This window comes from Ictidomys tridecemlineatus, chromosome 3 (assembly GCF_052094955.1).
Source record: "Ictidomys tridecemlineatus isolate mIctTri1 chromosome 3, mIctTri1.hap1, whole genome shotgun sequence".
NCBI lineage: Eukaryota > Metazoa > Chordata > Mammalia > Rodentia > Sciuridae > Ictidomys > Ictidomys tridecemlineatus.
In genome coordinates this window covers 8,737,011-8,761,257 of record NC_135479.1, presented here as the reverse complement: position 1 = coordinate 8,761,257, position 24,247 = coordinate 8,737,011, and the positions used below count along the sequence as shown (strand labels likewise).

The window sequence follows — 24,247 nt, the reverse complement described above, 5'->3', positions numbered from 1 at the left end:
AGCACAAAGGCTTTCAATGTTCAATTTTTTACTTGAAATAATGGATTTTTCCCTATGCCCCTTTCTCCAAGTTTAAATTTAGTGTACCTCTCTGGAAAGAAAAATAAATCCACCTCACAGCACTCACCTAGTAAAGTCAAATATACACACATGCACATACACACATATATTTACATATCTATGTGTGCTTACATACATGTATATGTTTATTTACATAATGCCCATGCAAATATATAGAGCCATGAGTAAAGAGAATGTCCAGAGACCTATCTATGAGGGAGGCCATGCTGTAGGAAGATGATTTAAGGTGCTGAAAAGCAAGGTTTTTATAACCTGGGCACTATTTACACCCAGGGATATATCCCTCAGGTGCGGGCGCTGCCCTGTGCATTATGGTGTGTTTAGCAGGCTCTCTGGTCTCTACATGCTAGTGACAATCTCAGCCTCCTCCCCTTCTTTAATTTTGAGCACCCCAAAATGTCACAGACGTCGTTAAATGTTCGCTGAAGACCATAAGTTCCCTCTATGGAGAGCCAGTGGTCTAAATTATAATATAGGAAGGCTTAAAAGATCCAGGGTGGCTGCTAGGGCTTGGAAAGAAGGAGACAAGTACAATTGAATCTCAAGAATTAAAGTTTAGCTTGTGAGGAATTTAAAACATTTTATTTAACTTTTTTATTTAGCTTGTGATTAAACTATCAACACACCCTGTAGGTAGGCATCATTTTTCATGTGTTTAAATATTATCCACAGAGCTGAGCACGTTGAAGATGATGAATAAAAATGTACTAGGTAACAATACTGCTCAAAGACCACACCCAGCATGATGTTTGAGGCAGGCAACTCAAGTTCTTACCTTCCGTGTCCTCCCAGGCAGAATAATTTACTACAACTTAGATTCCAAGACATTAACTGAGCCTGTGCTTCTATTTATCTAGCCACTGCTGCATAGATGGCCACACATCTGGATGGAATTTCACCTCTGAAGCTCTGCTTTCTCTCTCATCCCACTGCTGTGGAAGGGCTGCCTGGGTCCCATATCTGTCCACTTGAGACTGGTGCAGACTACGTTCTTTTCTGTCCCATCATGTCCCATGTGGAGCTCAGCAAGATAGTACATCTCCCTGGGATCATATTTAACAACCCACCTTTAGCAAAATAGCAAAGTACTTAGCAAAGTACTGTGAGCTGGGGTTCAGATAAGCTTGGTCGATGGCAAAGTAGAGTCTTCTCAGGTGCTAGTGTCCTTCGTGTGTATCCTTGCATTAGAAAGGTGGTAGTGACTGGTGTCTGTGGTTTAGGATGGAGTTCTGGTTCATCTGTAATCCCTGCCCAAAGGCTATGTTCATGCCTCCTTTAACCCCTAGCATATGGCAATTGGGAACGAACGTTTCACGGAGAATAGATTGAGGTTCTGTTGACATATTTAGTAAGAAACAAATGCATCACCTACCAAGGAGGGTACATCTGTTTACTCCTAGAATAAACTAGTTCCTTCGAATTAGAAGATCACATAATCAATCTTCTTTGGGAGAATGAGGCCAAAAGGCTCAAGTTGATGGGACTGAGTATCCTTCTGCACCAGGAGTTCCTGGGGCTCCTCCTGAAAACAGAGATGATCTAGGTTGATTTGGAAGATGTGGACAAAGCAAGTCAGATTAGAAACTAAACAAGAAGCTGGTATTTAGCAATTACAATTTGGACAGCGATTGGACCAGGCACCTCCACGTAGACGCTGGTCATTTCCCACCTTGGTAAGAGGAGGAAGGGCATGCTGTTGGCAGTGAAGGTGGCCCTCTGCCTGTCTGTGGGCAGTGACAGACACAGCGTGGAGGGCTGATGGGGAGCAGAGTCCTTCTTTCCGGTTTTTTTCCACGTCACTCCCACTGTCTGTGGTTTCCTTTGATTCCTCCCTACAAAATCGGAGAGGAAGGTCCAGTTTATCGGAACCTCTCCTCACCTCTGACTTCTCAGTTCCTCATTGCACACAGGTTCTGGCCACAGTGCTACCTGGTGATACAGTGAGACTGCAAAGAGGCATGAACACTGGGCCCTGACAAACAGCTCGGTGAAAACTTGCAACGATCTCTTGCCACATGCCATGGTTGGATGTCCCCTCCAAAAGTCCTGCGAAACTCAATTCCCTAATTCATATGCTGATGGTATTTGCAGGTGGGGGTTTTGGGGGATAACTGGAACTAGATGAGGTCAACCGGATGGGAACCCACAGAAGGGGATGCCCTTTACAGGATGAGGCAGAGAGACCTGAGCTGATGCATGCCTTCTCCATCCCTCCGTGCGATGCCCTCCAGAGTTGTGCAGCAGGAAGGCAGCGTCAGATGCCCCTCAGGTGCCAGCACCAGGCTCTTCCACCACCCAGTCCCCAGAACCATGAGCTGAAGAACTCTATTGTTTGCCCCAGTGTTCAGTTACTGCCACAGAAAGTAGACTAAGGCCCCGGCACCGGACTTTAAAAGTAGTTTCTGCTGGTTTATTGCAGGTTCTTTACTCTTCATTTATTGCTGTCAGTTTCAGGGTGTGATTTTGTTTTGCTTCCTCCTTCTGCTCTGACAGTCAATCAGATAGGGGGAAATGCAACTCTGACAGATTGTAAAATGTTCTGTCTTATTAAAACAATCAAATTCACTTTTCAGAGTTACTTTAAAGCTTCCCCCTTGCATTAACTTAAATGAAAGAGAATGCTTTTAATTGCCTACATTAGCTGTCTAGAAACCTCTTCTCAGTTAGAAGACACAAAGGGTGATAGATGTAAGGTTGAGAAACCCAATCTTTTCAAGAAGATGTATTTGCACTGTAGGACTCTGGGGGTTTAAACTGACATTCTTTTCAAAGGCAAGATTGAGCAGGACATGGTGGTGCACACCTGTAGTCCCAGCAACTCAGGAGATTGAGGAGGATTGCAAGTTCAAGGCCAGCCTCTGTAACCTAGTGAGGTCCTAAGCAACTCAGTGAGACCTGCAATAAACTAGCAGGAAACAAGCAGGCATAGAGAGCAGTGGGTAAAGAACTACGGTGTGTAGATATACAGGTGATGGCAGAGAGATTCCCAGAGTGCAATGGTGTAGACCCACACCTGAGCCACCCCTGCACAGCCTGGTGACATCAACACAAGGCATAGGCGCAGGTGCAGCGCTGAAACAGCTGTTCAGTTACACTGAAGTTTCATAGTCTAAGGATTTTTCTGTGGAGCTTAGGAAAGATGGGTAATGTGGCCACAAGCGTGAGACATTACAGAACCCCCTACTCAGTTACTATGGCTGTGCCTCTAAGTCTACGGTTCTTAATTAAAGAGTACACACCTAGACAACCCGCTGTGGCTTTGAGAAAAAGTACAGACTTTCATTCTCAACCTGAAGATTCCTTTCCTGTTGGTGTTGGAGTCAGCCCCAACATCTGTGCTTTTGAAAAGGCTCCTCAGGTCATTGTGTGCCTTCTCTGAGCAAAGACATTTCTTCAAGGGTCAATCTTCCTGGACCACGGTGACGCTTCCTGGGCACATGACACGTGTTTACTTGAAACTGAACCCATGCCTCCTGTAAAGGGAGGGTTCCTTACCAACTAATCCTCCTAAAGGGGTAGCTCTAGAAGGACATCATCAACTGTTTTCCAACCTTGTAACTCTGGCAGAGCTAAATGACCCAGAGTTGAAGGCACATGTGGTCAACGTAATCACAGTCTATGAATCTCATCCATGCTCTGAGGGGTTTTGATATGTCAGCGTGACTAGACTGTATTATCATCCCAGATTTCCCTTCTTTTAGGGGAATCAGATTTAGCAAATAATAATACAGAACACTCAGTTAAATTTGAATTTAACATAAACCATGGATACTTTTTTGATACACGTATGTCCCGTGCAACATTAAGGACACATTAATGTTAAAATGATCGTTATTAATCTGAAATTCAAATTTAGCTGTGTGTCTTGCATTTTATGTGGCAACCCTTCTTTGCTGTAAGACTCTGGTTAGTGTATTACAAGGGAGAGTTTGGGGTGACTTAGACGGTGGAAGGGAAGTAGCACATGTTCTGTACTATGTATGATGCTGCTGATCTGTTAACTTTCCTGCTAGTAAGAAGCAGCAGCAAGACTTGCAAATTCTCTGCCTTCTCCTAATTTTTCCTTTGATTTCCCAATTTGTAGGCCATGCTTGGGGTTAGCAGGGTAACAAAGGGATCTGACTACTTCTGGATAAGTTCATCACCGAGGCTATAGGAACCACCATTTCGGATTCTATGGGAGCTACTGAGTGCTAGGTGTTTTGTATGTGAAAATTGGAACAGAATCTTCGGTTGAGAATGAAGTCTGTACTTTTTCTCAAAACCACAGTGGGTTGTTGAGGTTTATACTCTTTAATTAAGAACCATAGACTTAGAGACACAACCATAGTGACTGAGTAGGGCTCACACTTGTGGCCACATTGCAGATCTTTCCTAAGCTCCACAGAAAAATCCTTAGGCTACAAAACTTCAGTGTAACTGAGCAGCTGTTTCAATGCTGCACCTGCGCCTGGGCCTTGTGTTGATGTCACCAGACTGTGCTGGGGTGGCCCCTGTGTGGGCCCTACACCATTTGCTCTCTGGGAATCTCTCTGCCGTCACCTGCAGTTCTACCTACTGTAGTCCTTTACCCATTGTTCTCCATGCCTGCGGTTTTCCGTGGAGCTGGAAGCCACCTGTTGCTCTTCTCTGCATCTCTTACACCCTCCAACGTCACACAATATAGAAAGTACTCATTCTATATTGAGGGAATCAAACGGCATGTGAATTCCATTCTTACTTCTTCCTGTCGCCTTTTATCAGTAATCACTAGGGCTTTCGGAAATCCTAAGATACCAGCCAATATATATTGAGTGCTTATGATAAGCCAGTCTTTGTTGTAATTTCCCTGTTACTAACTTAATTTTCAAAATATTTTTTATGGCACGTATGGCCGAGGGAACGGAAACAGGCAGAAAGAGTGCTGGATCTTCATTCCACGGCTATCTGTGAAGGGGCCAGGACTGAGCCCAGGTGACTTTTCTTCACTCCAGAGCTGAAGAGCTTCTCCAGGGAGCCCTGTGAGGCTTCAGTGAGAGCAAATGTTAGACCAGAACCTGAAGTCTTTATGACAGTCAGCTCTCTCCCCCTGGAGTGACATTGCCCTAAGAAAGCATGTCCTCTACCGTGTGACAGGGAAAAATTCTGTCATTCCCATTTCATGGAGTGAGTCATAAATCAAGTCATTGGTCATCTAGTCCAGTTGTTTCAGTGCAGAGAAAACGGAATGACTCATCGGAGGTCTCTTAGTCAGAGGGTGACAGATCCGGAATAGGACCCATCCGTTCTGATGCAAGCTCCAAAGTTTGTCACACTTTATTGACATCTCGTTGAGGATGGCAAAGCCCTTTGAGTGTTGGGATGTGGCCATGATTTGGTTGAAGAACGGGAGCTATGGAACCTCCCTTAGGAACACCAACATGGTGCCTCTGGCCTGGCCGATGCCATCAGAGATCACATCGCAGGGCTCAGTCCATCCCAGATGATCCCAGGAATCGAAACCTGGACAGAAGCTGTGCCTTTGGCTTTCTCCACCCATTGCTATCCCTTCGTTTTCTTCACAAAACGGTAGACACACAAAGAGCTCCACAGAAGAATTGCTAAACAGAAAACACGGACAGAAACACCAAGCAGCGGGATGGAACAGGGAAAGAGGTTGTTCAAGGGGACAAGTAAGAGGAGCCATGATTCCCTGCCATAAACAAATTAGAGAACATTAAACACACGTATGCCCTTTCATGCATTTATTTTCTCAGTGTTATTTAGCCAGGTTGGAAAACAAAACCCTGAAATTAATGCCAAGATAACAGAGCTGGGGGTAGACTTTTCCCTCTACTCCTTCTCTTACTATCTGTTCATCTTAGATCAACAAACACGCTATGATTGACAGGCTAAAATGTTTAGGTTAGTCTGTGCTCACATAAACCATTTTAAGTTTTCTAAGACAGGAGAACATTATAAAACAAACTAATAATCTTCTTTCCATCCTGCTACTTTCAAACCTTCTTCCTACTTGCCCCCTAAGTCCTCTTTGGAACTATGTCCACAAACCATTTTTTGTCACTCTGAGAGTAATATCTAAGCCCGCGGCCACAAGCCATGGGTGAGATCTAACAAATGGCTGCATTCTTCCAAATGAAGAGAGGATGCGCTCAGGACATCCTCATCGATTTCAGTGTCTACGTTAAAAGAAAAAAATATGTCTGTGCTGTTAACCACCACTGTCACTATGGTGTCTCCTTTCACAAATTCAGGGTCTCCCAGGGGTCTTGACCCCTTGTTGGGGAGAATGTGTGTAATGCATAAGGAGGTTATTGATAGGAGCCTGGACCCTGCTGGGTGAATTCACATCCCAAGAAGAGACTCCATCTGCATCATAAAAAGGGGAGACAAAGGAGGAAAAAAGCAAGCAAGCAAGTTTAGGGAGAAGTTTCAGGAAATCTGAGAGGGGGTTTAGCTGATGGGCAGCATGTCTGCATGGAGAGAGATCAGACAATTTTAGAAAGCCGTGGACTGTGTCGCATGTGGAATAAAAATATACCATGTTGGACAGATAACGAAGATAAGCAAGTCTTCCGTGGCTGTCAGTCTTGGGCCGGTGTTTATTTGAACGTGGCCGTGGGTGGAAGCAGAACAGGGGCTGTCCAGATTTTTGTGGGTGGCACATATTCAACAATCCTTTTTGAATGGCCCCTCAGTTTGTCACTCACAGTCATCACCCTCAGTAACACCGTTCTATTGAGAATAGCAAGTGCATCGTGGGAGGATAATGAGTGGACTCCATGCAGACTCCAGGGTCTTGGTATCCAAGCATCATTTGGTAGAAAAAGTCACTGGTAGAGCCACTCAAAGACTCAGGTCCTAGATTTCACAATTGCTGGAAAATGGAAGAGAATATCCACTTGTTCATAAATTAGATATCACGTGCTGTCCATCTGCCCAGCCCTCTTCCACAACAGCAGGGAACAACAGAGATCAAATTTATTTATTCCTGGAGCTAACCTTCTGGAGGAGAGGGAGACCCTCTGTAAATGACATGCACAATGCACATAATGTAGTTGGGGGATTAAAAATAGGAGACGCAAGTGAAGCAACAAAGTAAAGGTCATGTCCCCAATTTAAGTAGGATAGAATTACAGGTTGGACCTAGAATATTCCCTTAAAGTCCATGGTTAAAGCTGTGCTTCAGCATGGTGATATTGGGAGAAGGTGGAGACTCTAAGAGGAGGGGCCTAGTGGGAGGTCTTTAGGTCAGGTACTGAAATTTCTGCAACCAGGAGCCAAAGCACACCTTTTCTCTTTATAAGCTAATCGCCTCAAGTTATTTGTTAGGGCAAAGGAAAGCTAACACAGTCAAGAAGGAGTGTCAGCCTCATGACTATCACTAAAAAAAGCATTTCAAACATCTTGTGTATTCCTAGACCAGATCTTGACAGGCATTCTTCAGAAACCTGTAGTTATAGATTTCATAGTAGCAGTCAGAGTTTTAGTTCTTCCTGTATTCTGAAATCACACACACACACACACACACACACACACACACAAAGATTCATAGAATAGAAATCTTGTGAAATAGCTAAAATAATGCATGAAAACTGGAGAGTAAGCGAACAATGTTCTTCTTGCCACAGTGCTGACTTATGTGTTCAGAGAATAGGACTTCAGATATTGTAACCTAGTAGCAAAAAAAGTCATTATAGGGAGGGATGAAAATTCAAACCCCAATTCCATTGCTGATAATATGTGTAATCTTGTATACATTATCCCATATCTTTAAGCCTCTGCTTTGTAATCTGTAAAATGGGGATGATATTATCCCTCTGGGTTATTGGGAGGATTAAATAAAACACTGAGAGTAAAGAAAAATAATAATAGTTAAAAATATATGAAATGCTAACCACAGGGAGGCACAAAGCAGACTTCTTTTTCTGCGTTATTTATTCCATCTTTGTAGGGCCAGGAGGGGACAGTAGCATACCTGTTTTAATGGCAAAGAGAGAGAGGTCTAGCGATGTGCCCATGGGCCCCCATCTAGTGAATCATGGAGGTAAGACTGGAGTCCAGCAGTCTCAGGATGGAGTCCGGGGTGCTAGTGGCCGGGCTCCAAATCCCCCTTTGCTGTATCTGGCACATAATTAAAATCCAATAAAAAGGTGGCAGATATCACTGCTGTTGATGTTATGATGAGGACGATGATGCCATTTGGAAGAAGAAATGTCTTTGGAAGGGAAGCCCATGTGACAAAGCACAAATGTAAAAGAACAAGGCTGGGGCTGGGCCTGGGGCTGGGGCAGAGCGCTTGCCCGGCATGGGTGAGGCCCTGGGTCCAATTCTCAGCACTACATATAAATAAATAAATGAATAATAAAATAAAGGTCCACTGACAACAAAATAAATAAGTAAATAAATAAAAACAAGGCTGGTGTGGTTACAGACAGAGACACCCATCCCCAGGGTTGGACAAGGAACAGGTCTTCCAGGCAGACCCTCAGTCTGTCACAGGAAAGAGAAGGGGTCACGGGTGTGAGTCGTGGGATGAAACCCAGGCAAGACATTCAACTCCTCTCTCGTCCCAGATATTCTAAAACGGAAGACCCTAAGACTGTGAGGAATGCCTGCACATCTACTTTCCCTGTGGCTGAAGTCCTGTCTTTCTCAACACCCCCACCAGACATCTATGAATATTGGGGGGCCCTGCCCTCCTCCCTGAAGTGTGGGAAGAAGCAACCAAACAGGCAGCTGCATTCACCCGGAGGATCCAGGATCCCTCCCGGTGCCACCCCACCTCCCCATCCACACCTGTCCATGCCCCCTACCCAATGTGTTCCCCTGTGTGTCCCCTTTTTATCACTCATGGACATCCATACAGATGGTTTTCTGAATGGACTTATTCTTCACCAATTTACATTTACAAGGTTGGCTCCTACTGCCCACCCCAACTAGGACTGGCTTCCGCGTGTCTTCATGGAAACTCGCACCCCAGGAGGATCTTCCTGGGTACCCCGCCTACACACCCTCCTACAGGTTTATTCTAGTACATTGCTACTCCTTAAAGAGATCAAGAACCATCGTATTTTGACCGTAAGATAGAAGCACCTTCCATTTTACTTAAAATATCCTCAGTGACCTCAGAAGGAAAAGAACACAGCTCTTTTCATGGGAAGAGTTTGTTTTTTTGGCAATGCCTTACGACATAAATCCAATCTCATGCCCTGAGATGAATTTCCTAATAAGAGAAATCTACGTGAGTCATATTACTAAGAGAGAGACTGAACACTATTATCGGTGGTGGGTGCTGGTCACTTTTGATAATTTAATCCAGCACAGAAAAGCTCCAGAATTACTCGGCCCTTTTTATGCGGGGTTCCTTGGCCTCACCAGATGACCAGATCCATAAAGATTCACTCATTTCAGCTCATTCTATTAAGCCTAGTATTGGCCCCCATTACACCCGTGCTCCCTCATGTCCCAGGTGTGAGGGTCAGTGGACATGCCCAATGTCCCCCAGGGGTCCGGCTCAGGCCTCTCATCCTCTGTATTTTCCTTTCCTTCTTTATAGGCAGACAAACATCCATCACTCAACACTTTGCTTAAACCAAGAAGTGAGGTCTTCAGTTTCCACTGGTGATCCTTTGATTTTAATTCAAGAGAACAGGAGAAGACAGAGGAGGCCTACGTTTGCTGCAAACCCAAAGCATTTGTGGATGCAGCGGGCCTCGAGAGCGCTGCAGGAGGCTGCTGTGGACTTCTGGCCCAAGGTGCTGCTCTGAACGGCCCTTAGAACCCCGAACTCCGCAGCCAGGACCGTTCTACTCTAGGCTCTTCCACCTTCCAGATACAGACGTGTTTATTTCATTCTAGTTTTCCCTCTGACGTTTAACTTGCACACTAAGCATTGCTAGTCCCTCCTCCCACCCAACCTTGCAAGTTTTTGTGTGCCAATTAATAGAGGTAACCGGTTACCAAAGCAAAGGCAAGGAGGACTCCGCAGAAGGGTGCCTTGGCTCAGATAAGATTTTCCTTCTCCAAGGCAGAGTGCTGGAGAGGCTTCCTTTCTCCCCTCCTATTTGAAGAAGGTGAGAAACGTAAAGAGAAGTAGCAGGGTGGTAGTTAACGGTGTCAGAAGTCAAGACAGACTATCCCCTGGGTGTCCCAGAGCTTTGTAAATGGAGTCAGTGCTGCGGGACCTGTTCTCTCACGCGGGATCCTTTGGTCTTCTGCTGAGTGTGTTGGAGCTTGGCAGTGAGCTGTGGTTTTCTTGTCCTGGCCAAGGCAAGCAAGCTGGATGCCACTCCGAGTGCTGAAAGGCCCCTGGGTCACTTCATGGTATGCCATGAATCAGAAACCTCCCAGGGTATCGATTCACATTCAGGACATACTAAAATATATGAGCCATCCCTGTTGTGATTTCCATTTCCTTGTTTTTAAATGTCTGAGTCCCAAACCTTGACTAGATGGTCAGGATACTCGGGTATAGGCGAATGCATTATAAACAATTTAAAGTCTTATGTTCAGCTTCAGTCTTACTTGTCAGCTCATCAGAATATTCTTCTGGGAAAATAGTGATCTTTTTCATCTCCCTTATGTTTGAGTCCGTGTTCCCATCCTCAAAATGGTATCACAAGACGAGGGATAGGATGCTGAAATTCACGCGTCACCACCACACACTTAGCTACATGCCCAGCAGCACCAGGAAGTCTTCAATAACAATCAGCACTGATTACAGATGTCCCTCAGTATTTGTGGGAGATGGGTTTCAGGACCCCACCGTGGGTACCAAACCCATGGACACTCAAGTCCCTTATGTAGCATTATGCAGTATTTGCATTTAACATATATACATCTTCCCTTTCACTTTAAGTCATGTCTAAATTACTTATGATACCTGATGCAATAGAAATGCTATGCAGAGAGTTGTTAGACCACACTCTTTAGGGAATAAAGAACAAGAAAACAATCCATATGTGTTCAGTACAAACACAATTTTGTCCCTAATATCTCTGTTCCTCTATGTGCAGTTGTAGAACTCATGGATATGGAGGGTCAGATGCATCAGACGGTGACCAATAAAGTGATCAGAAGCATCAGTGCTGATATCTTCTACACATATCTACATTTCTACTAAAGAAGAAGAGTAACTGCCTTCTCCAGTAGGTGCTTTCTTTTCCAACCAAAGGAGTGGCCAGCAGGGGATACGATGTGGGGCAAAGAGACCACCGTGAAGCACACCCTCTCCTTGAAGCTTCCTGGGAGGTTTCCAAGGAGTTTATGGATTAACGGAGTCATGAGAACCTCATCTGTGGGGCCCTGGGAGCGCATGGGATGACTTTTCTTGTACAGGACACCGAAGCAGATGAACTGCTCGTGATTCCAGCCGAGTTAATTGGCATGAAAAATAATCATTCCTAAGCCAACGAAGATGGGAACAGAAAGAATGAGGAAATGAAAGCTGCATCTGTACAGAGAAATATCAGCACTTTGTTTTGCTGTATTGTTTTGTTCACTTAAACACTATCATTTAACCAAAAGGTAGAATTTCCATCAAGAGAAATAGTTTGCAGTACTTTAAAATTATTGTAATTCTAGTTATCACTCAGTTTGCTGCCACGGTACCTAGAAAACACAAATATAATAAAATGTAAGAAAATGTGTTATTCTGTTTACAGCAGAACTAACAATGCGGGGCCAGTTCTCTTGGGGTGGGAGACATGGAACTGAAGGACAGGGCATTCTCCATCATTCTCATGAAAGCTTTGTGTGCCATAAAGGCACACCTGCATCTCAGGGATCTGACGTCATTGGTCAAAAACTGTGATTGAGCCAAGCACGGGGCGCATACCTGTAATTCCAGTGATTCGGGAGGCTGAGGCAGGAGGATCTACTGCATGTTCAAGGGCAGCCCCATCAACTTAGCAAGGGCCCTAAACAACTTAGTGAGATCCTGTTTCAAATTAAAAAATAAAAAGGCTGCGGATGTGGCTCAGTGGTCAAGTACCCCTGGGTTCAATCCACAGAACCAAAAAACAGGTCCTGTTGAGACTTTGTATCCTTTAAGTTAAATTCAGGACTCCAATAATTTACTGTAATCATGGTACTCTAGTCCTGGCCACTTTATCTTTTAAGAAAAATTAATGACGATAAATTTAAGGGCAGCAGGAAGGGTGCTTCATGAAATCAGTAGAAGGGAAAAGAGAAGGAAGAAAATAAAAATGAATATATATTTGTACACATTATCTCCTTCTTCCCCTTGATTTTGAGGTGTAAGCCTGTCCTGTTTACAGAAGAGTCTAATACTTAGCACAATATCATGAAATAACATTCCTGAGAGCCGGTTACATCAGTTGTGTTATATAAGCAATCATATGGCAAGATGGAAAAGAGGGGCATAGAAAGAGAGAGAGAGACGGGGTCTGCATTCCCTCATAGATTTAAAAGACTCTTTTAAAACATAAGTCTAGGGCACACTCTGTGCTAGGTGATTGCCTCTATATTATATCATTGGACTTTCACAATGACACTCTGAAAGATATTATAATAATCCTTTATTATTGAAGAAACTGAGGATCAGAAACAAAGCTGTTTATCCCAAGGTCACACGGCTGTTCAATCGGCAGAAAGTTTGGGCCCAGATGCCACAAGCCCTTTCCTGCTACTTCCTGTTGCCTCAAATGGATATAGCACATGTTACTGCATAGACTGCCTTTCCATGAGCCTCAGATATTCACAAACAAAGCCTACCAAACCCTCAACGTTGACAAGGGCCAAAACACAGCAGGCAGCTGTACCTGCATTAAGCATCCTTTAAAGAAACAGGCAAACCAACCAACCCCAAAGTCCATCAGCCACTTTTGAGGGTCCTCTTGGCTTTTAGGCCAGATCAGACCTTCCTGATTGGCTACTTCCTCTCTGTTCACTAGAGAGTTCCAAATTGGATTTAATATCTTATCAGATCTGTAAGCACTTTTCCGTCTTTGTGAGCAAGCTTATCCGGGTCTTTCCAGCTTCCCGCTTAGAGACTGCCAATCTCTTGTGAAGTCAAGGTCATAATTTTCTTATTCTGTTACTAGCTCACTGGGTTAGTGCAGATTAACAAAAATTATCACCTTGTTCTTAAAGAACTCTTGATTTCACAGGGGGTCATTGTTCTGCCGGCTTCAGAACCTCTGGGCTCTGAGGTCGGAGAACACAGCAGCTGCATGGCTGTGATGGATTAGTAGGGGAAAATGAGATGCCCCTCCTCTTCCTCCTCATTAATATCTCCACAGATCTCTGAGTCCATGCCAAAAATGAGAGAGAGACTTCACACGGGCTTGCAGGCAGGTTTCAGTGTTTGCTTAAGTTACGTGGTAACCTTATCGGCTTGACTTCATATGCCCATTGGAGTTCGGCTTAATTTTTAAGTTTCTGAAGTTTACGTGGTAATTTCTAATAGATGTCAAACATTGCAAAGGTTCAGATGTGAAGCCAAATAGATTTGGGCTGCAAGTTTTTGAAAGCTGGAACCAAGTCTCTTGAGAGATTTCCAGTAGGGATGGGCAAGTGCCTTATTGCCAAGTTTAGAACCCATTCCAAATCTAAGAGGGATACAACTCAGGCTTGGCTTGAATCTTCTGGAAGTTGAGGGGAGAGTTCTGTTTTATTTTCCCCTAATTTAGCAAAAGTCTTCTTTGGTTTTCAAAATTACGTCCCAAGTGAACTAACTGTGCATAGATTTTTCAGTGGCTCTGAGAAAAACCCCTATAAATGACTTAATGTGATTTTTAAAAATATTTTTGTTCCTACCCAGGCAAATGAATCTGCATTTAATGCTTCTCACTGTCTTAGTGTGGTTGACAGAGATGCGTTCATCAGGAAAACTCACCTCTCTACATATGATTTAGGAGATCATTTCTAATGCCCCCATCTCTCTTTTTTTGGGGGGGGGGGTACTGGATATTGAATCCAGGGCCCTTAACCATTAAGCTACATTCCCCAGTCCCCAAACACACACATTTTTAATTTTTTTTTTTTTGAGACAGTTGCTAAGGGTGTAACTAAGCTACTGAGGCAGGCTCCAGAGTCACTGTGATTACAGACATATGCCCCTACACCTAGCATTTCTACTCCCCTTTAAAGTTAGGGATATCCCTCCTCTAAATCAAATGGTTTGCGCCCAGAGTTTTCATACATCCAAGAAAGCCAAAGTTGCTGCTTGGTCCCAGGTGAATTTTCCAAATGCAATTTCTTTGAGGTTCCACCCACCTCCTGCTCTTGTTTATGGAGAAGATGTCATGGGTGGGGTCAATCATGTAAATGGCATGGACAGTTGAAAGCAGGGAGAGGTCCGTATGTACTGGGTAGGACTTATATAAAAATGGGGAAATGGGGGAGCTGGAATTGGGAGACCCTGGTTAAAGGCCCAGTTCTCCCACTCTCACTGTGATCTACTCCTGGTGAGATGGTTATTACAGGCTGATTTTGCCTGTAGACGAGGAAAGACAATACCTGCTTTATTTATCTTGAGGGATGATAATATATGGGAAAGTACTACATAAAGTAAATACTCAAATAGACAAACTTCTAGGAACTTTAAAACGTGCTTACACTGAATTTGTTATCTGCCTCCATTTTCGAGTACATGAAATAGGATCTGTTTGGATAATCCAGTGTCTTTACAGACCTATATAACATGATGCAATTTTTAAAGAACTAAATAACTGATGAGTGGAGAAAGCTTCCGAGACATCTCCTTCCCCAGTCTGATGCTGGATTTCTCCCACAGCAAAAGAGCTCCTTTAAAATAAAGATCATGGAAATGACCAAGGATGATGACTCTCCCAGACTGGCAATGAGCAAGGCCTTGCTCCTCTTATTTGGGACCAATTAATATTCATGTGCTCCCAACCCTGAAGGGATTTAGCTCCAGCGCTTCATAAAACTGAGGCAATCCATCATCCAAGAAGAGGGCAAAGAGGCAAAATATAGGAGCACTTTCTCTCCAGCTCCATCACAGAATGTGAGCTCACGTTACGTCCCTCCCCAGTCCCTTCCTTCTTTATGAAGTGAGACTCTGTGGATAACTGCAGTCTCCTAATGCGTTTTTGGCCCGCCAAAGCAATACCATGGCTTCAGAGACTCTCCTCCGTTGAAGTTGGCCAGCGTTCTATTGTTTGCATCTGGGACGTGGCCAGTGGAATTCGGACATCTGCCCATTGTGCTAGTTCCTTGGGCGCCAGTGAGCCGAAGCTCATTATTCCTTGGGGAGTCAAACCTCGATTCCTTGAAAGGGGGAGTGAGTCACCAGCGGCCCCTCTAGCACATCTGACATTTGCAAGATGAAAAATCCCTTCTGAGTTCCAAGTTTAATTTTGTGGGCGAGTTTCCTATTCTGACCAAGCTGATCCATAAGGGTATGGACTGAAGTGGTTCTTGGGTAGGAAATCTGGTCACCCCAATTCATTCTAGACGTGAGTAGGATTGTGCCAGTCCAAATTGATCTGCCCCCTCTGGCTGGGAAAACCAAAAGATAAAAATGCAGGAAAAGCACCACAGGCAGCCATGGGTAATGCTGGCCTGGTATAAGAGGTGGACAGTTTCTCCCAATTTCTCACTTTGCTTTTCTCCCTGTCCCTTTATTTTCTCTCCCATTGCAACTGATTTCTGGCCTTCTGAGATTCTCAGTACATGTCTCTTTGTTAGTTCCCCCACTTTGGTCATTAACTAGGTAGAGTACATTGGAAAAGTTCATTAACCTTACGGTTCCATTTCTGTGCCTCAAAAATGGGTACTGAATTGACATTTCCAAGACAGGATAAAGAAGACACATGTGTCTAGTACAAGATCCTGTGCAGACAGACAGGACTCTGTTAGAGATAAAATTCTGGAGACACATATGGTTACCAGCAGATCCACACAGTAGTTAACGTGGAATGATAATTGATGAGAATTATGATTATCATTATTGTATTGTTATCTGTTCTAAGTCAACAGTGAGGATAACCAGCTGGCTTCATTGTTAGATCTAGTTGTAGACAATTTCTCATCAAGGTCCACATAGGCCATTAGCCAGGCTTGGAAAAGAGGCTTCATCTTGAAATGCCATCAACCTCTGCTGTACCATGACCTTGATCCCAGCACCCACTGGCCAAATGCTTAGCTCCTTAAGGGGTTCCAACCTGGCCTTCATGGTTAACAATGACCAATAACTTTCAGGAAAACAAAGAGCAGGATATTGGGGTCTTTTGGCCTCTGCATCAAAGAACAGCTGGATCCAATTCAGAAACTTAACTGAAGAAAGGAAGAAAAATGGATGCCCTTCCAGTGGTCATGTGTTAGCCCCTTACACGGAGTCTCTGCCACCTGCAGGGACAGATGTGAATGGAGCATTTTTTATTAAGGAAAATCTCCCAGAAGACCGTAAGCAAGTCTCTCTGGGGAACTGGTGAGCCAGACTCTTCTAAGATGCTTCACCAAGGTGCAGCCCTTGGAGTGGAAGAGTTCTGGGTTCAAAGCCTGATGCAGCCTCTTACACTGGGCAGCTCTGTGGACGCCTTCCAAGCTTCAGGGACCTCTGACATGACGCAGGGGCAGGGAGCTACACTCTTAAACACTACAATAGTTACCTGGAGGGCAGCATTGAGCTGTAAACCAGACCCCATTTGGCATCACCTGGGAGACTTAGCAGGCGTTCAACCTATTAGATTTCTGTGGGTTTACTTTCTCCTCAGAACTATTCTGAGAAGTAAATAAAGAAGAGAGTAAAATGGCACCCAGTGTAACAGGTGCTCAATGAACAATACTTACCTACAAGGAAGTAAGGAATCCTGGGCCCTGTGCTCCTGGGGTAGCTGCGCTGATGATGACCGCCAATCACAGTCGTGGGGAGAAGGTATCTAGAGGGACATCTCCTTCCAAGTTGGAGCTTCCAGCTTCCTCGAAGACCATTGTTCCTTCCCTTTCGCCCACAGATCATGGCCTTCTTGGATTCCTTCTTTCTCTTCCACAACTCAATAGCTCACTTTGCTGCCCTTGGACATCTCAGAAAAGCCCCCCTACTTCCCTGCCCCTCTAGGGAGTCTGCAACACAGGCCAGATACTTCTGAGATTAGGAAGGCTTTTAAGACTCATTTAAAAAAAAAAAAAAAAGAGTACTGTCTTTTGTCTCAGGCCATTATTTCTTCTCTTGTTTTAGAGAATGCAATTCCCCATTCTTCATTCATATCATTTCACTGGGGGTATTGCAGATCATCAGCCTATATGTCAAGTCTCCTGCTTGATGACACCACATAAATTCAGTCCCTTTTATAAGCTGAATCCACTACTCCTAGAACAGGAATCAAATGCACTTCTAGTTTTGGAGACACACGAAACTTATTTTTCTCACTGTCTCTTTGCATGAAACATTATTGTCAACCTGTAAATTGGTATTTTGGTGATGCGGCCATTGCCTCCTTTTGGAGAGAAGAAAGGTAACGAACTTGCCTGAAAGGAGGATACTTCTTGCTAATGACAGGGTCACGATTTGTACACAGGTGTCCTGGTCCTGAGGCCACTTGTCTTTTCATAAGCTTATGATATCTGACCCGGAAGGTTCACCCAAAGTTTAGCCCCCTCTGCGTCAGAAGAAAGTCCCTTGGTCAATGGGCTCCTGCCAAGAACCCCCGCATTCTCTGTGTTCACCTCAGGACACTATCCATGCACCACTTTTCACACCTCCTTACATGTTCATGGGACTTTTCCCACCCACAGGAGTGCCCTGTCTCAACCTCTCATTTTCCAACATCTTACTCCAAGTTCCACTTACCTTCTGTGACATCCTCAGAGACATCCATTACTTCTCCTGCATTCGGGTAGAACTCCGTGGGTCTCATTTAGAGGTCACCTTACACAGAATTACAGCCATTAGTTTATCTTCATCTCTCCACCAGACTGTGAACTGTTCAAGGAAAAGAATGATATTCTACTCATTCCCGTACCCACTGCTCTCCAAAGCGTTTCTGATTCATGGTACACCATAATGACTCTTTTTATTGTTATTTATTTGTTTTGTGTTTTTTGTTTGTTTGCTTTGTTTGATTTTTTTTGCAGGTAACTTTCCTATCAGTTGTATCCAAATGAATTTATGATAAGGCACTTACTTATATGGATATGACTATTTTTTACTCTGATCCATATCAAACATGTCTACCCTTCCCTGGATGTCTTGGATTTCTAGCAACTAGAAGTACTGAAAATAATAACAAATTTTGGCCAACTTATTCTGAAATGTCAGGCAACTTTGTGCAAAAAAAAAAAAAAACTGAAGGAAAGTTTGTGAAGCCAGAACACCAAGCAGAATCTCTAAGGAATTCCTCTCTATTCTTTAAGGTTCTTAATTTATCCCTCTTAACAATTCTAGAATTTTCTCCTTTGACAAAAATAAGAATAATGATAACACTTAGAATACATGATTCAGTGTTTGCATATCAAAAAGAGAAATTAAAACATAGCAAAATCAAATCTGTTTTTGAAAGCACCAAACCCCTAATGACTTCAAATTGAGGCTTTGATTCGAAAATAGTGATTAAGCCTCCAACTATAATTAAAATACCCCCAGTAGCTCTTGGAGTGAAATTCTTTAAAAAGCAATCTGAACTCCAAGCTATGTTCCCATCCTTGGGAAGTGTCATGGCACTTCCCAACTCTGCCATTTATTCTTTAAAATTTTTATACTTCATTCCGTTCATGAGTAGAAACTGATGAGCGTTCACATAAGAAGCGGTGAAGCCCTGATACGGAATGACCAAAATCGCCTTATAAAGACTGCTTCTCATGGCAAATTCTTCCTTGTGGGATGCGGTGGGGGACTCCGGCCACTGCCCCTCCCGTCCCTCCCCACGTCCTCCGTGGGTGGAAAACGCTATGATTTCCGTTGTATTCAGTTTCAGACTTGGCTGGCCCCGGCAACTATCAGGCTCATACTTTAAACCCTGTTTGGTTGTTCTTGGCACCACACAATCATACTTGCTACCCGTCAGGTTATGACGTGCTACCATGGGAAGAAATGATGTATTAAGGGACCCGAAAACCAAAAATACATTCTAATGCATAGACAGCACAGGATAAAGGCGGTTGGAGAAGTTTAAAACGCACATTTTTGTCTTAAGATCAAAGCTCATCTGCCATTCAGCACAAACTGAGAGAAAGCAGAAGGGAATCCCCACATGTGAAAAGCAGCCTGGACTATAAGCCATCAAGGTGGAAGAGAAGGTCCATAATTGGTGCTGTCCAGATTTCTTCAAGTCCCTTGAAGCTGGCCTTGGAGTTGAGGAGAAGGAAGAGAAACACCAGTCCTTGTAGGCGGCTGCTTCCCTGTCACATCAAGGACTCAGAGCTGGAAGCAGAAATCAAGGTCAGGGTGGTGAGGTTTATCATCCAATGCTGCATGCGTGTGTGTGTCGTGTGAGGGTGTGTGCGCTCTAACTACAAAAACAGAGCTTAATCCTCATCACCAATTCCTGGCCAGAAAAATACTCCTTTTCCCCTTTCCTCAGCATCTCCTGCAACACTACCAAAATGAGGAATTGGTTTTTGTGGCGTAATTATAATAACTCATATAAATATAATGACCTGTATTGGCTACTGAGCCCTAGGGACAGTTCAAGGGACAAATCAAAAAGGAGCAGAATGTTCAGACAGACAAGTCCTGGGAGCTGTGAGAACGAAGCCTTTTGGAAGTGAGAGAAGCCTGCCAGAGGCTTATGTGTTACAGAAGCAGAGCCCACAGAGGAGAACTCCTGTCCATCTGTCCATTTTTCTATCTGACATTTCTGTATAATGGCATCTGTTGTAAGACCCTGGCTTACGCAGTTACAGAGGCTGAGAAGTCCCAAGCTGAAGGTCAGGAGAACAGGTGTAACAAACCCCAGCTCCTGTCTGCAGGCTGAGAACCAGAAGCAGGGGAAGATAGATGTCCCCACAGAGTCAGGCAAAGAGCACACCCTGCCTTCTTCCACCTGTGCGTTCTGTTCTGTCCTGGGTCCTGGAGGAGGACCACCCTCACTGGTGAGGGTGACCAACTTCAGCCTACCCATCCAGATGCTAATCTCTTCTAGAAATCCTCTCACAGACACGTGCAGAAATGAGGTTTACCCCACTATCTGGGCATCCTAGGATCCAGTCAAGATGTCACAGAAAACTGACCACTGCACGGTGGTTTGGCATTTGCTACTCTATGTGAACCCCAGCTCCTCAACCTCCTATTCCACAGCACCCTCAACTTAGGGTAACCAGCTCATTGCCGGACAGACAGTAGGCACATATGCACACTATTTTTTTATTTTGCTATTATAATTTTTAATCAAGATTTGCTTTTATGTATAGCCATTTTCGTATTTCTATGGACAGTTGCTGTTTTGCACATTGGTTACTATTTTTTTGAGCTCCAATCATGCATTAGGCAGCAAGAAAAAAGCAAATTTGAAAATAAGCAGAAAACAAAATCCAATTGGGTTCTCCTCTCCCAGTAAGCTATAGACAGTGAAGGAAGAATGCAATTCAACAGGAAATTCTAGAAACACTGACAAGACAGACCAGTTTTCCCTGGACAGTCTTGATTTATGGGTGTTGTCCCAGAGTAATTATTGATAGTTTCCCCCTTTCTGAACAGTGTCCTGGTTTGAGCAATTAAATGCTCACTCTAATGGTTACCGCAGTGGGATCAACCTGTCAAGAGGGAAAACATCCTCAAGGGCTCCTGATCCACATGGGGGAGGCAGGGCTCGCAGCTCCCCAAGGGAGCTGGATGGAGGCGTGGGAGTAGCTGCGTCAAGAATGAGGAAGAAGCAGAGAGAGAGAGGAATGGCTCGTTCCAAAGGGTGAAATAGTCAGAAGGAAAGCACAGAGAGCTTAGGGCCACCTGAGAAATTAAAATCAAAGTTAGATCCTGCAGTTGAAAGGAGAAAGTCACAAAAGATGGCATTAGCTAGATCAGAAGTGGGTGGGTCTTGAGGTTCAGACAATTTGCATCAGCCTGTTCTAAGGGCAGTGAAGGCCAAGGAGCGTACCGTCCTGACTGAGAGCACACAAATGGCAGAATGTTCTGAGGACAGCAGGAGCCTGGGACCCAGACAAAAGCCCTTGGGGAAGAGTGAATTATACAGCACACAAATCAGCCAAGAACTCCAGAGCAGTGTTCACATCACATCTGTGGTCTACAAAGACAGTACAACGATTGACTTTAAATCTTAAAAAAAAAAAAAAGAGGTAAAGTTAGCAATTCCTAGAGCAAAACTCTGAAATTTGAAAATGAGAAAATTTGCAATATTCCTTCCAAATTTCCAGTGATTCACCCACAAATGCACTGAGTATCGTGATGATCCAAACATCTGCCCAGGTGGTGACAGAAAGACCAAGCCATGGTGAGGATGAACACAGCTGAATAGGGGTGGAGTTTATCCTAATATCTCTTTGTCTCAATTTAGCAAAAAAAAAAAAAAAAAAAAAAAAAACAGAAAGGTCCCAGCTTCTAGACAGCCACAAAAACAAAATAAACAGGCATGTAAATGAGATATGTTTTGGATGTGAGTTTGTATATATTGGCAGGAAGGGTAGTGAAACTCATGACTCCACTTTCATTTCTTTTTTTCTCTCTTCTGCCCCTCTCAGTGCCAGAGGAGTTATTTTTAAAAGCATGGGTGCGTGTTTTTGATCATAATGTTAGGGCAAAAGGGGAGATGACCTTTACATTTAGTTAGTAGCTGTTACACAATCAGCAAGCTTCAAATGGGAACACTTCTGTTTGCTCATCAAGAACTGTGGGTATCCCAGAGCTCTGGTTTCCCCTCGCTGAGACCTAACATATCAAATTAGTCATTCATTGCTTAATTCACTGAAAGAATATTTGCTACCTACCAAGTTCTGCCAGAGCATTTTGAAAGGCCCCATCTAGCATGGAACTGGAGTCAGAGATGAGCAAGGGTACTTATCTTGACCAAAATAGTGCAGGTGTTAATCCAGCTCAGTGCACCAGGATGAGGAGGGTGAAGCCACTGGACGGGTTTCTAAGTAAAACCGAGAGAAGAGGGACAACCTACAGAAGCCACCCTGGAGACACAACCCCACTTGAGAGGAAGAGCTGGGCTGGCGACCCCGTGAGTTCCCAAGGACAAGAAGAGATGGGAGTCCTGTGACTTGGTGTCCTAAGACTTCAGAACTAACATTCTCACTTTTTGATCATTCTGCAGGATTATCCAGTTCTGGGCCAACTTCCTAGGGGGAAATGATACATCCCTGGCAAACAACAATATTATGCTGAATTTAAATGTTTTATGCACTCATGTTTTTCCTCAGAGAAAGAGAAAAACAGTTATTTCCAGTTATTTTTTGGCCTTTACCTGAGAGACCAGGGAAAGCATTGTCTATTTCATCAAAAAAAGAAGAAGAAGAAAGAAAGAAAGAAAGAAAGAGAAAGAAAGAAAGAAAGAAAAATTTTACAGAAAGTAAAAATTTAGGGAATGTTATAGTATTTTTCTTTGCACGGAATTAATCAACTTGGGAAAATCTCCCTATGCCACTAACTAAATTTCTCTCTCTTTCTTTAAATATTTAGTGATAAGTGGCCTAAAACTGTCTATTAAATATATTCACGTAATAAATACGTAAATACATAGTAAAACTGTCTATAAAATACATACCTGAAAAAAAGAATTTGTGCTTATTTTTCTTCATTGCTAACTTTTTTATTTTACAACCAACTTGTTTTCTGAATTCTCAAATCTCTGGTGGATAATGTTATTCTACAGTGAGAATCGGATCTAACAAAATTCGTATCAAATTAGAATTATTTCACCCAAAAGAACCAAGTAATTCTTATATTTCTCAAAATGAAGGTGTTGGCAATGAAATTTTGCCATGTTCCTATAGAGAAGCAGTACAATTTAAATTAAAATGAGGGGCTGGGCTGTAGTACACTTGACTACCATACACAGGCCCAGGATGAGAGAGAGAGAGAGAGAGAGAGAGAGAGAATATTTATAAGTTTTATTTCTTTATGACTATCAACAGAAAGATTAACTAAATACTTAAGACTGCATGAGAGTGACCAATAAGAATTGAAGACGTAACTTCCAAATACCAATGGCTCAGCCCAACAGATTTTCCTCTCACCTCAGCAAAGTGCACTGTTGATTGGCAGCTCTCCTTCCAATGGATCAGGGGCCTGGATACCTTTGGATACCTCTGCCCTGCAGCTCAGCTATCTTGAACTCCTATGCTGACAGCTGCAGTGATGGTGGAGAGAAAGAGAGGGGAATGGAGGAGGCAGAGGGAGGAAGGGAGAGGGCAGAGAGAGGAAGATCATTCAGTAGGGTCTGGAAGAATGTTGCAAGCATTTGAATTGATTTAAATGTCACCTGACTGGCTGGGGCCCTAACCTCTGCACCTTGCTGGCTTTAGCATTTTATTTGCAAACAATCTGTTTCATGATTGCTCCATCTTTATAAATCATTTGCACTCTTCTAGAAAGGTAAAGATTAGATAAGTGGACTGTTCAAAACACAACTGTGGAAGACTAATTTGTTGGGGAGCAGTTAGTATAAATCACCTGCAGAGAAGAAATAATTGCATGTCTAAGAAATGGGAAAGCAATCTCTCTTTAAATGTCTCTCCCCACTCTTCAAGCACCTAGGATGAATAGTAGACATGACTTTACGTAGTGGCCACTCTAATCTGAGTGATGGGTTTTAATCATCACCCACGAGAATTGAAGCTCCTTCCACAGTGTAACTGATGGATTTTAGCTAGGTGACCTTGCCTTTGCATATCTCCCTGGAAGTGCTTACACATTGCAGGTGAAACGGGACACACTCAGGGAGATATTTAAGACATTGAACAACTGGGAAGCACAAGCACTGACCAGTCAGAATGCATGCTGACCCCAGAACAGGATTCTGCAATGGGCATCGAATCTTGGTTTCTAGATTGTAGTAGCACAGAGATTCTGGGAAGGAGTCATTGAGAGGGTGGTGTCAGGAAAGGGAGGGATTGTCACTGGATATTATTGGCTAACACAGACTTTTCCCAATAACTTATCAATGCGTACAGTTATACTGGGTCCCACCAACTGATCCAAGTACCACTGTAAGACTCCAGTTTCAAAATTTCTAAATCATCAGGGATTATACTCTGGAATTTGAGAACATTTCATTTCCTTTATATATTAGCTTCTGAA

The 24,247-nt window shown here is 43.6% G+C and overlaps 1 long non-coding RNA gene across 1 annotated transcript; it reads right to left on the bottom strand.

Annotated features, from left to right (window-relative positions):
- Positions 1-210: 210 nt before the first annotated feature.
- LOC144375991 (uncharacterized) lies at positions 211-23,392 on the bottom strand. The gene is made up of 4 exons (XR_013435964.1): positions 23,185-23,392; positions 19,171-19,411; positions 17,843-17,974; positions 211-6,937 (listed from the first exon to the last, which is right to left on the bottom strand). It is a non-coding gene; the product is annotated as an uncharacterized LOC144375991 (long non-coding RNA).
- Between the last annotated feature and the right edge of the window lie 855 nt (positions 23,393-24,247).